The sequence below is a fragment of the Festucalex cinctus genome, chromosome 4, assembly GCF_051991245.1.
Source record: "Festucalex cinctus isolate MCC-2025b chromosome 4, RoL_Fcin_1.0, whole genome shotgun sequence".
In the NCBI taxonomy this organism is placed as follows: Eukaryota; Metazoa; Chordata; class Actinopteri; order Syngnathiformes; family Syngnathidae; genus Festucalex; species Festucalex cinctus.
Genome location: NC_135414.1, coordinates 23,307,227 through 23,319,571, shown reverse-complemented (window position 1 = coordinate 23,319,571; position 12,345 = coordinate 23,307,227). Strand labels below are relative to the sequence as shown.

The following is a 12,345-nucleotide window of genomic DNA, read 5'->3' as shown; positions in this document are numbered from 1 at the left end:
GTGCACCAGCTCTCCATCAATCTCAACAGCAGCACTGCCAAAATCAGTCCGCACGCCACAAAATTTTAAAGTCCACACTGGATTCCACTGTTTCAGGAAAGCCATAATAAACACTACACAGGAAACTGGCATGGGAGTTGAATAGCAGCAAGGGAATGGAGGCACAAAAAGGTTCAACATCAAAGACAAACCCTTTCTCGAATGCAATGACTGAAAAAAAGCCAACACTGACTAAAGGATGCTACTACCAACTCATTTGGTAGGAATTGTCATTCACAGGAGTGCAATTATCCTCCATGTGGTTTGGCTTTCTGTAGGAACGGCAATGTCGGTGCCCAAAAAACAAAAAATGTAACGCAAGCAAAACCAGAACTTGGAAGATGTGTCCTCTTGTTCACTGAACATGTTCTCGTCCAGGAATGTCTACTCCAACAGTCTACCCGCTTTACATCACGCCGTTTGAAGGGAATGCCACACGCACCGCCTGCGCTCAACTGTAATTATTCCAAAGCATAAATGTACAAAGAGAGTTTTAGCGTGCATGCTAAAAACTCCACCGTGTCATTATGGACGCGTGGAAAGCTGCATACTTGCAGTGTGCTAGTGATGACAGATAAAATGATGGCATTCTCGTCTTCTAACTCCCTGGTCAGAACATACCATATATTTTTGGCTGCTATACTATAGGTGTAGGCAATCCTAGAGTCATTCTAACATTTTACATCTTGTGTGTTGCTAAATAAGGTAAGCAAAATATTAGCGTGATGGACCGAGGTAGGACAACAGGTGTGCAAGCTGTAGGCCTGTGGGTAAAAGGACTTTGATCCAGTCCACCATGAAATATTAAAAGAACTGAGGAAAATACCGATAAAATACTAAATATTATACAGGTGCATACGAATAAATTACATGAAGGTAAACTTATTCCAGTAGTTCAGTTAAAAAATTAAAATTCATATCAATTCACTCACTACACACAGTGAAATATTTCAGGTTTTTGCTGCTGACAACTTTGATGCTTACCAACCAAAGCACAAAATGTTTCCATCTCAAGAAATTATATGTATATGTATAATATGTAAGAAACAATTAGAATTATTCTTGAAATATAAAACACCATAGAAAATAAATGAGAAAAAAAATAAGCATTTTGAATCAGAATGACTGAATTCCTGTGTCTTTTCAGGCATGAGTTCTTGAGACTCTTTTGTGGGTCTAGTCTTGACAGACATGCCCATCAGATTTCATGTTGTTATTAAGTTACATTGGCTTTCTGGTCTGAATTTTTAAAAATCTCATTACATTTGAACAAACGTGCATTTTACTGGAGAATACAAATGTGTTTTTGAAGAAGTTTCTTTTCATGCATCTGAAAAAAAGAAACAAAAAACTAAAATTGCTAAACTTTCCTATTATATTTTCGTGTCTTTTCAGGCATTATTGCTTCCGTGCCCCAGCTCTACTCATTATTGGCTCGCCTACCAAATATGTTGTTGCCCAGTGAAACTGGCTTCATGGGCTGAATTTTTTGCTTTTGTTTGTATGTTTGCCAACATGTTTTATTAACAGTATGTACTGTATGCTTGTGAAACATCATTTCAAAATGACGAAACCTTCAAAATTTTCACAGTTCAGTATCATCAATTTGTCTAGCATCCATAGCTGGAAGTTGGTAGCAATTGGAAAAAATCCATCCATCCATCCATTTTCTTGACCGCTTATTCCTCACAAGGGTCGCGGGGGGTGCTGGCGCCTATCTCAGCTGGCTCTGGGCAGTAGGCAGGGGACACCCTGGACTGGTTGCCAACCAATCGCAGGGCACACAGAGACGAACAACCACCCACACTCACACGCACACGCACACCTAGGGACAATTCGGAGCGCCCAATTAACCTGCCATGCATGTCTTTGGAATGTGGGAGGAGACCGGAGTACCCGGAGAAGACCCACGCGGGCACGGGGAGAACATGCAAACTCCACCCAGGAAGGTCCGAGCCTGGACTCGAACCGGAGACCTCAGAACTGGGAAGCGGACGTGCTAACCACTCGACTACCGTGCCGCCTGGAAAAAATCTCTTGGCCATATTTGCTTTTGAAGGATCCCTGGAGAAGGCCAAAATGACCCTGGCTAAAATGGTCGCATCATTCCACAATGGGTCTTTTTGGGCATTTTTATGGGTCTACTCATGATAGAGATGCCTCCCAAATTTCATGTCGACAAATGAAATCCCAATTGCACTGCCAAGCCAATTTTTGGGTGTCACACATGCAACCCCTACCAAATGTAATTTTTCACCAGGATGAGTATTTAAGTATGGGAAAGCCATCTGCTCTCCTCACTGGGAGCGCATACAAAAAAACTCTTTACTAAGCAGTCACCATCATCTCTGCTACCTGCAGTTCTGCTTTTATTTATTTTTTGAAATTCATTTATTTACTTATTTATTTTTTGAAAGCGTTAGTGGACAAACGGGCGTTCAAGGACCACTATTGACTCTATTGAGGGCCGAGTCGCTAGTCGTGAGTGTGGAGACTTTTTAGCAAGTGCAACTTCACGCACTTCCTGCAAAGACAGAGGAAGCCTCAGGGATCCTGTCAGGAAGAGGAGGGGCCAATTACTTCTCCTGGCTTTCGATTCTCCAAGAATTGTCAGCGGCCTTCTTCCTCTCCAGTGTGATTCATTGCTCATTTCTGAAGTCAAGACTAATGCAGCCGAGCCGCTTATCACCATGCTGGCTATGTACTCCCCATTTTACACTCAACTCCAACTAAATGGCGGCCGACCTTTTCAGGCTGCCAGTCGAGGCAAGCAACTCTCGACTAGAAATATGGACGGCTTGAGAGGCCATGAATAAAAACATGAACGGATGAGAAGATAATGCAGTGGCTGAGGATGATGGCGTGGCGGGGGGGCTAGGAGGGGATTTTCTATCATTTGTTGGATTCCAATAGCTGCCTGCCCGCATAAGGTAGCCTCATTTTTTAGCATTCATTAGTTATTCAAGCAGGGCATAGAGAATCTCTCTCTCCCGGCATGTGCGGAATGCAATCCAATTGGGAAAGAGGCATTTGATCACTATTAAGATGAAAGAATCGCTCAGTGGAACGGCAATACATCACAATCAAGATCTAAACTTGGACATCGATAGATGACTTGCCCTGATCATTGTCGAGAAGACGGCAATTAAATTATTGCTTTACTACTACCACTATAAATTTTGGAAGATCCAAGAGATTGAAGTGGTTGATTTGGCGGTAAGAACAAAACTGACGTATGTGGAAAAAATGTCAAATAAAATCCAAGTGCATCTGAAGCTTCATACTAGCGTACTATGGCTAAATCGAAGAATAATTAGCGAGGATTGACAGCGCAAGGTCGGAAGGGAACAGGCGAAGACTCAGGAGGTGACACATGGGGGTGGCGATGCGTGGGCGGTGGTCGCTGCCAGTTGACACGCGCTCGGCCGCTCTACATAGTGGCCAAGCTCAGAGGGGAATCAGGTTATTTATCCACTTGTTTGGATAATCCACCATCTGCCACATTGAAAGCCTCCAGGTTGGGCATGAATGCAAAGTATATGGGAAGAAGAAATACAAGTCAAGTCCAACTTTCCCTGAGGGAAAATTCAGCAAGAATCAACAAGGTTAAATCAACGTATAATGTCGGCTTGCCTTTAAGGCACTCTCATGGAAATTACTGAAAATTCCTTCTAAATGTGATCAGATAAAATGTCTTTTTAATTGGGGAAACAGCATTTATTATCACCGTTTTCCAAGTAACTAAACAATTATTGCCTTGAGTATAACAACCTTTATTTGCGCTCAGATTTTACTTGGTGATCATTTTATATACTTTTTTTTTAAAGGTATACTTTCTGACTGTAATATAACCCCCACATTTGGGAAAGGAGAGACACAGTCGCCAATGCACTATTTAGCCGTGTATGATGAATGCCAGAAGAATAGTAAAACACAAACGCAATGGGCAAAGTTACACAAACTGCTGCCAGCCTCAACTCCCACCCCACCAAGCCCCGCCTCTAAAAGGCACATGTATGCTACTACAATCTATACAGTTTGTTTACTGTATAACTGTTGTGGAATTTTCAGTTGTTAGGTGAGATAATTGAAACAGTCTGGAAAACAATTTGTCTTTTGGGGTTCTTTATATTTGAAGCTTCCAATATACACTCAATGAAACATTTTGTTTGTTTTTTTTGTAGTTCAACTACATTTAAAATATGCTTAAAAAGAGTGTGTTTTGTTCAAATTTTCCACAATATGTCCATCTTGATTTATTTATTTATTTATTTATTTAAATCAATGAACCCCCATTCACTTATGCCGTCGCAGTTTGCTAATCTTCAATTGCAGCGTAATGTGAAAGGCTGCTGCTGAGACGGCACCAGCACCTTGCACGTCACTAGAATGCTGAACGAGGGAGTAGATGGCTGTAAAAAAGCTATTTCATTATGGTGGGATGAGCCGTGATGAACAAACAGAAACAACAAAAGGTGGCGTGCCTCACTGAGCCATCTGCGGAAGTACTTTTTGGTGAGGAGTGGCTGCGACGGGCTGGCGGCGGGACAGAAATGAGTGTCAGCTAAATGGAACTTCACTTCCAGCTTCCATTGTCAACAAACAAAGGCGCAGCGCGACGGGGAGTCAAGATGAAAGGTGGACTGTCGGAATACATGACTGCTTAAGAGCTGTCCTGAGGCTTACGTGTACATGTTCAAAGTTGCTGAAATGCATACTGATCGTGTCTCAGCCAGCAATAGAGATGGAAAAAACGGTGCTAAAAGGGGATTAGGTCTTCCGAATAAAACATAAATGTTGCAATGTATTGAGTTATTTCCTATGATACAGAATGGAGATATCAATATCAAAATACAGTATAACGTAATGCTTAGTAGGATATAATATTAATTTGATACAAAGGTAAACAGAAAACATTATTATGTATCATAATTTCATTGCTGCAATACTGTATTAATACACGGACAAAACATTAATATCCTGTACATGATGTATTGCTTGGTACAATATTGTGTTTAGAACTTAGTACACCAGTACATGGACAAAATACAGACATCACAATGTATTGTCTGGTGGTACAATAATGTAAAAAGACAAATCCAACTTTATCACATAACCTCTGTTCTGGCGCTAATGCTACAGCTAACACTTAACTCCTAAATCAGCTCATTGTCATGCCAGAGTCGCAATCTGCAGACATGTAGTAATTACTTGTCCACGTTCACATTTTCCTGCTATCACTTAGTTTGACCTAATTGAGCGCCTTCAAAAGCCAAGTCGATTTCTCCATTAGTAACAAAAGGCAGGCAGCTAAATGTGTCGCCGAATGAAAGCTGTCAGTGTGCGTGCGTGCGTGTGTGTTCTTTCACAATCGCAGCACTGTTGATTGTCATAATGAGCTGAGAAAGCTGGTCTCAGGTTTGCTGTCATTTTTCCCCACCGCAACACGCTGATGGACGCTAGATAGCATGCCAGCCACGCCGTAACGCTCGCCGAACGAGCAACCAGAATGCCAAGTGATGGAAATGTGCCTCGGATGCCAGATGATACGCAATTAAAAAATGCAAAACTTTAACGACCTATAGAATCACTCGTTATGCCAATGGAGTTCTGTGTCCACCAAGTCCTACTGGGATCAGCACAAACACCTGTAGCATCCCCTTGTCGCCCAAGGCTTAATTAAACAAACATTAGTGTTTTCAACATGATAGCTCGCTTAATGGTGGCACACAGATGGGCTTTACTCCCCGATTCATCAATTTAAGCCATGAGCAGTCATTGGAACGCTCGTTTTTCCCCGTTGCTTAAACACAGCACCTCGTCACGCCTCAACCGCACCTGCTCTCATCGTAATGACGCTTCCCTTGATTCTCCAAAACGCCATCAGATGTCGAATTAGTTATCACTGTTTAGCGATGTGTTAATGCGCAACTTTATAGTATAGTAGTGAACTGCTGTAGCGTATGAACTGCTTTGAAAATGACTTTATTGTCCGTACGGGCACTTAGCTCTTTTGCCCACAATCTGGGCTCGGATTCCACAAGTAGCCGGCCGCAACAAATGTAATGCTCTTTAGGCTTTTATTCAAAATTCTTGCTATCCATCTTATGGTTCATGTACTAGTAAGCTCTTTGTCCTCACTTCTATTGAGAATACCAAATTTGTAGTTGATTTAAAGCAACTTCAGGGCTTATTGCTTATTAATATGATTTTTATGTCCAGTTCCTCGTGGGAGCTTCCAGTCAAGTGTTTACTAAGCACTACATGTGGTATTAAGACACTATTTTTGTTGTTGTGTTTTGTAACATTTCAACAAGGAAGCTTCACAGGCAGCCTCAACTGGTGTATCTGATTCATCATTTTCCATTGTCTGGATTGGACTCTTTTAATAATGCATTGACTCCTGATCAAAGGCGATTAATAAGCAGAGCAGCAGTTTGACTCGGGAACCTCTTAACCTTGCTTGGCCTTCCTTTCTGTTGAATTAATAATCAGCCCAAATGTTTACATAGTGTCACCTGTCCATGGAATGCTTCCTCAGTTGCAGTACCACCCCACACCCCCAACCCCCTCCGCATCCTTTCAAACGATCCAGTCGGTAAACACAGCCTGTTTGTTTGCTCGCATCGGTGTCACTGGGGTTCAATAAGGCCATTAGGAAGCCAGACTAACAGTTTGGTGATCTTGACGCTTGCAATCGCACGTGGCCTTTTTGTCAGCATGACATCATTTTACACTCATACGCTTTATGAGCAAGCTATGTTGTTCTCAAGTGTTTTGCTAATGGACAAAGGGGTACATTCCTCAAGATGAATCAGAGAAAGGTTAGGATTGCGATCGGCAGTGACCAAGCTAACAGCCGAGTTTGAGGGTATGAGTTTGAGATAATTATGAAAATGCTTGGGGTATATTTAGGGTATTAAAACTATGAATAGAGGCATTTTGTGGGGTTCAGTGCCGTAATAGTAGACAACAGTAATACTCATTCATTCATGTTTTATATTCTTGTTACGGACAATTACAGGTGTTCCTTGTGTTAAAGTTTTGCTCCTAAAATAGGGATTTTAGTCTGATGAAAAACAATGAATATAAAACAATCAAATGAAAAACACGAAATACAGTAGTAACAGACATACATCTTCTTGTGTGACCTCATATTTTCATATGCCAGACTTTTGTAAACGCCAGGGTGTTTTAAAAACTTTGCATTTTTACTTTTCACATTCCAAAAACTTATATTATACCTATAATACCAAAAATTATATTTTCAGTTAATCACTGTGTTGTGTAAAATTCCTCTGAATGTTTACCCACTGTCTGGAAACACGCATGAAGGCGTGTGGCTGCACTAGAGCTGTTTAAGTGTGTGAATGGACGACGGAAGCGCACCCTGCTTCCCTCCTGCCCGCACTCCCGCTCCACATCCTGACAAAGGAAAGCGACTCACTGGGTCAAGCCGGTGCCTGCCGCTCGTCAGGATAACCGCGCCTGCGTTGCATAAGAGCTGGATGTCTTCCTGGCAAACCAGGGAGTTTAATAGAAAGTCAGAACCAGATGTAGGAAGTGAAACTATCGTTCCTTTCCTTTGTATGAAAAGCATGGAAATATACCAGGAGGATGCTGTCTATACGGGGAGTCGGGGGAAGAAATAGGTCATGTTAAAAAAAATGGAAGCGGAGAAAGCCTTACACGCTGTTCATTATAGTGATACTCAATATTTATTTCTCAAATGACTACCATTTAGAAAAGTAAGGTATCATGTAGGACAATGACTGCAACTAAACTGGCGGTTTTAATGGTACTACACATTAAGGGTGAGGGGGATGGGGTGGGTGGGGTGGGGTGGGGGGTTGAAAACAGTGCATATTATCATTACAGTATTTGATTGCTATATGGCCAACAAGGGGGGAAAAAAAAATAATAATCAAAAGCAATAAAAATTCTAATTACTTAAAATATGCCATAAAATTTCAAACCATAAAAATTCAGATTCAGATCACAACTTCACGTTTGTTTTGCTTGTTTTTTGTTTTGTTTTGATATTTGCAGAGATGCCCCCTACCACAGAAGGATGGCATGGAACCCTTTTACTGCGAATGCACTATACGAAACGTACTGATTAGATAATTCCATTCGGAATTAAAACTCCACTAGGTGACCGTATCATGTTTTACTTTATTTAAGCCTTAATCTACAGTTTTGTGTAAACAGAAACACATTTGACACACATTCTGAACACAAAAAAACCCCCCGCAAACTGGTACAAGTGAATTCTCCAATAAACACAACAATGTATTGAATAAAACATTTACTAACATTTAACAAACTATTTTTTTAGGAATGCAAAAAATAGCTAGTTTGTTTTCTTTTAAGGAAATGAATGATTCAGAAGAATGCAACAGTTTTGCCTGTCAGAAATATAAACAAGACAAAAACTAGGAATTTTATTGTATCTTTCGCTTCAATTAGAATGATGCAGAAGAATGTAACAGTTTTGCCTGTCAGAATTATATACAGTACAAAAACATGGACATTTGTTATATCTTTCACTTCAATTGAAGAACCCTGGTGAGGCTTCAATGGCATTTCAAATAAACTAAATAGCCTGTTGTACTGCCTCTTGAATGCTGTAAGCCATGATGCCAGAGGCTGAGCTGCTCTGTAGTCGTTTACAAAGTATACGTCTTGTTCGAGCGTGAGGCAGTCATACTTTCTGTGCCTCACCTAATATGTTCCGTGCACGAACCTGTATTAAATGGTCTGTATAGAAAAATATTCACTAGTCGAGCCCTGAGAACAACGTACTGTACTACAAAAATGTATAATTAAAATGCATCTATCCGACAATAGCATGAAACAGACATGCCACCTTTAATCACAGATCTCATCAGGTCTACAGCAGATCTACTACAGCGAGGGGGTGTAAAGTTGGTGGAGATGAGAAAAAAGGGTGGTGGTGGTGATGGTGGGGGTCTAGCTAGAAGTGTAAGGAAACTTTGATAAATTGAGGGATGATAACAAAATACCCCAGGGTGGATAAAACAGAGATGCTTAAATGAGTAATGGATCACACGGACATGCCACAAGGTTCCCAAAAACTCGCTGTGCATTCGCCATCCGAGCACAGCATTCGCCATCCCCCTACCGACCACCCCGTCTCCCTCCAAACCCCCCACCAGTCCTCTCTGTCTGCATCCTCAGAATTCAGGAAATACTAGGTCATGCTAGTCGGCACCCAAGCGCTCCAATAAAGCCCCAAAGGGTCCAATTACTCAAGCTGCAGCCCCCTGTGACTGCTATATGCTGATCAGCGTTATCGGATATCAGCTCGGAAGCGACAAGAAGGATTTATTGGCGTAAATCCCGTCATGAATCATCCATGAAAAAGCTACATCTGATGTCATAAAACATCAAATCATGGCATGTGTAGTCAGTCCTTAAGAGGTGTAAACATTTTACGACGGATAAGATGCCGTATCGTGTATTGTGTGCCTGCAGGAATCAACATTAGCACTAGCAGCATGCATCAATGTAATACTACCAGGAATCCGTGTGGGTCCTTGAGGTACAGGGACCTGTAAAAATGCATTACATCCTTAAAGTAATGAGGACGGAACCTCGTGCTTAGCCTTGGGATGCACATTGCGTACTAGTTATTTGCATAAAAGTAGAAAGACTTTGAAATCTGTTTGCGCATCGATTTAGCCGTCTAACCCTCCAAACATAATGCAAATCTTACTCCAGTGCCCCCCTAGGGGATGCTGAGATGTTCACTGGCAAAGTCAGGAGGTATGTTTCGCCCGTTTCATCGTTTGTATGTACGATGGCCTTGAAAAGTCATAAACTGCATTATACTAAATGCATAACCCAAGATGTTAGCATATCTCATAAAACTAAGATCAGCAAGTATTTAGTGGAAACTTTTGCAAAATTACGTCAGAACATAAAACTAGTTGTGGGTAATTGTTTGGGTTCACCAATTCCGGTCCTCGAGGTCCGAAGTCCTGCAGGTTTTAGATGTTTCTGCCCACTAGCACACCTAATTAATATAATCAGCTCATCAGCATGCCTGATAACAATCCTGATCTTTATTATTAGGTGTGTTGGTAGGCGGAAAAATCTACAACCCGCAGTACTCCAGACCTTGAGGACTGGGATTGGTGAACCCTGCTATACAAGCTGCCCTTATCCACCTTTTTTCCTTGCCAGCCCCAACACGAAATTGGTGGGTGTAGTAGAGTTCCTCTTGTCACATCAGTAATGCATCTAACCGACTGTGTGACACCATGAACACAATTTCGGCATGATCCTATTTCACCGGGTTCTATGCAGAAAGGCAAAGATGGAAAAATACCTGAGATTCTGTTCTGACTCTGATTTGAGCATTTGTGTTCTCAGAGGCTGGTGATGGCAAAGATTAAACTTCTGATGACGTGGCACTTGTGTTACTTAGTACAAAATTGCTAAAATGACAAGAACTTAAAAAGCAATAAGACAAGAAGAATGCTACGTTTAGTCTTTATGTGAAGAAAGACACCTCCTAGGCACATCCAGCAATTTCCCTCTGCAATCTCGTCAGTGCATATCATTTACATGATACCAAATTTCTGGGTAAGTGCATGCTTTATAATTCTTATTAACAGCAGCTAACTTATTATTTTTTTCTCTGAACATATCATACTTTAGAGTTCTATTTTGTATACGTAACATCACATGCATATAAGAGTGACCAATGTCTGCTTAATGTGACAGGAGCATGTACACCGCACTCCCAAAACCACTGATGAGTAACTGATGTTGACAAATTTGACTGTGCAGCATGAAAAATTCCTTCACTTGGAACACAGACTTGCTTCCCACCTAAAATAGACTTTGTGGCAGAATCACATGCCTGGCCCGAGCCTGGAAGGACACACCAATTCTCATTTGAACCACTTTGTGATTCAAATTTCCCTCGGGCGCAAACCAGAGGCCACATGTCGATACAGCCATATTTGGAATGCTCAACTTTCATCTCCAGAGCATCTTTTTCAAACTTTTGGCAGGTTGAATCATTTTTTTCTAAGGTTGAAATTGTTGTGTTCTGACAGAAAGACTAGGAGTGCCAACACTTCGCTCTCTTTAGGAAATGATGCTCCGGGTGCACGTCTAAGTTAGATAGAAGCTGTAGAGTGTGAGTGTTTTGTTGTGGTGATGACCGCCTCTGACAGAATATGCTGTGGTTATAATCTTGGGACCCAAACAAGAACATATAATGCAAAACGGCAAATATGAACATACAAACAATCTGACGAATAGTTGTAGAAACTTTAACCAAACTGTGGGGTGCATAATTGTGATCCAAGTGGTTGTGCTTTGGATTACAAAACAACAAACAAACAAACAAAACAAACAGTATCCTACAACTCTGATAAAATGTTGAAAAGGGTCTGTGGCTTTTTTATTTTTATTTGTTTACAGATCTTATAATACCTCAAAAGATGGAACATTGCCGGGTCAACTTCTCCCCCCCTTCCGTGTCTGCGTCATTTATAGAATCAAGCAAAATGGTATTTGCTGCAACTGTTTGCAGCAATACTGACAATCTAGTGTGACAGTAACAAATGCTTTCAATAGGGAAAGAGAAGTGTCTTTACACCTGCAGTATGTCCCAGCTTTCCATCAGAATTGCTGTCGACTGTCTCCTCACATTCCCTTATACATTACAGCAAAGCGAATAAAAGCATACAATTCTTATCCTTCATCCACTCATGCTGCGATTCCCAAAATCCAGTTACACTGTCCAAAACAGTAAAACACAATAGAAAGTACAGCATGTGAATATGTTGAATACCACAAGGAGCAATTCATATTGTTATGCATTTTCCATTCCATTTTACCGATTCCAATCTAAAAGGGTAGCCGGCAGACACAATAGCAGTGGTGATTAAGTGTCCAAGGGCATCCTCTGTGCTCTGAATAGCCCAGCTGTTCTCATTCTTAGCTTCCTGTGCTTTCTGAGTAGATGGCTTACAAGAGATTCCATTCAAAAGGTAACTAGCATACCACAGAGAGCATACTCTCACACGATCAGTCTTTCTCTTCAGGACACCTTGCACCACCAGCCTGACCTGGCATGACAAGCCTGTGGGTGGCCTCGGCATACCCGTGGAGATTCTAAAGGGCTCGGTAACCCCCACCTTCATGCCCCGCTAGCCTGCCAACTGACAGTGACATGTGGACTTGCTGACGACGCATGGCGGGGGAGCCGGTACAAGTGTGGTGAAGCAATGTGGCGAGTCATCTGCAAACTCTATTGGTTAAAAG

At 41.5% G+C, this 12,345-nt stretch overlaps 1 protein-coding gene across 5 annotated transcripts in view; it reads right to left on the bottom strand.

Annotated features, from left to right (window-relative positions):
- Positions 1-12,345, bottom strand: part of shf (Src homology 2 domain containing F) — an 83,212-nt gene that overhangs the window by 32,563 nt on the left and 38,304 nt on the right. The gene's annotated exons all lie outside the window — the stretch shown is intronic.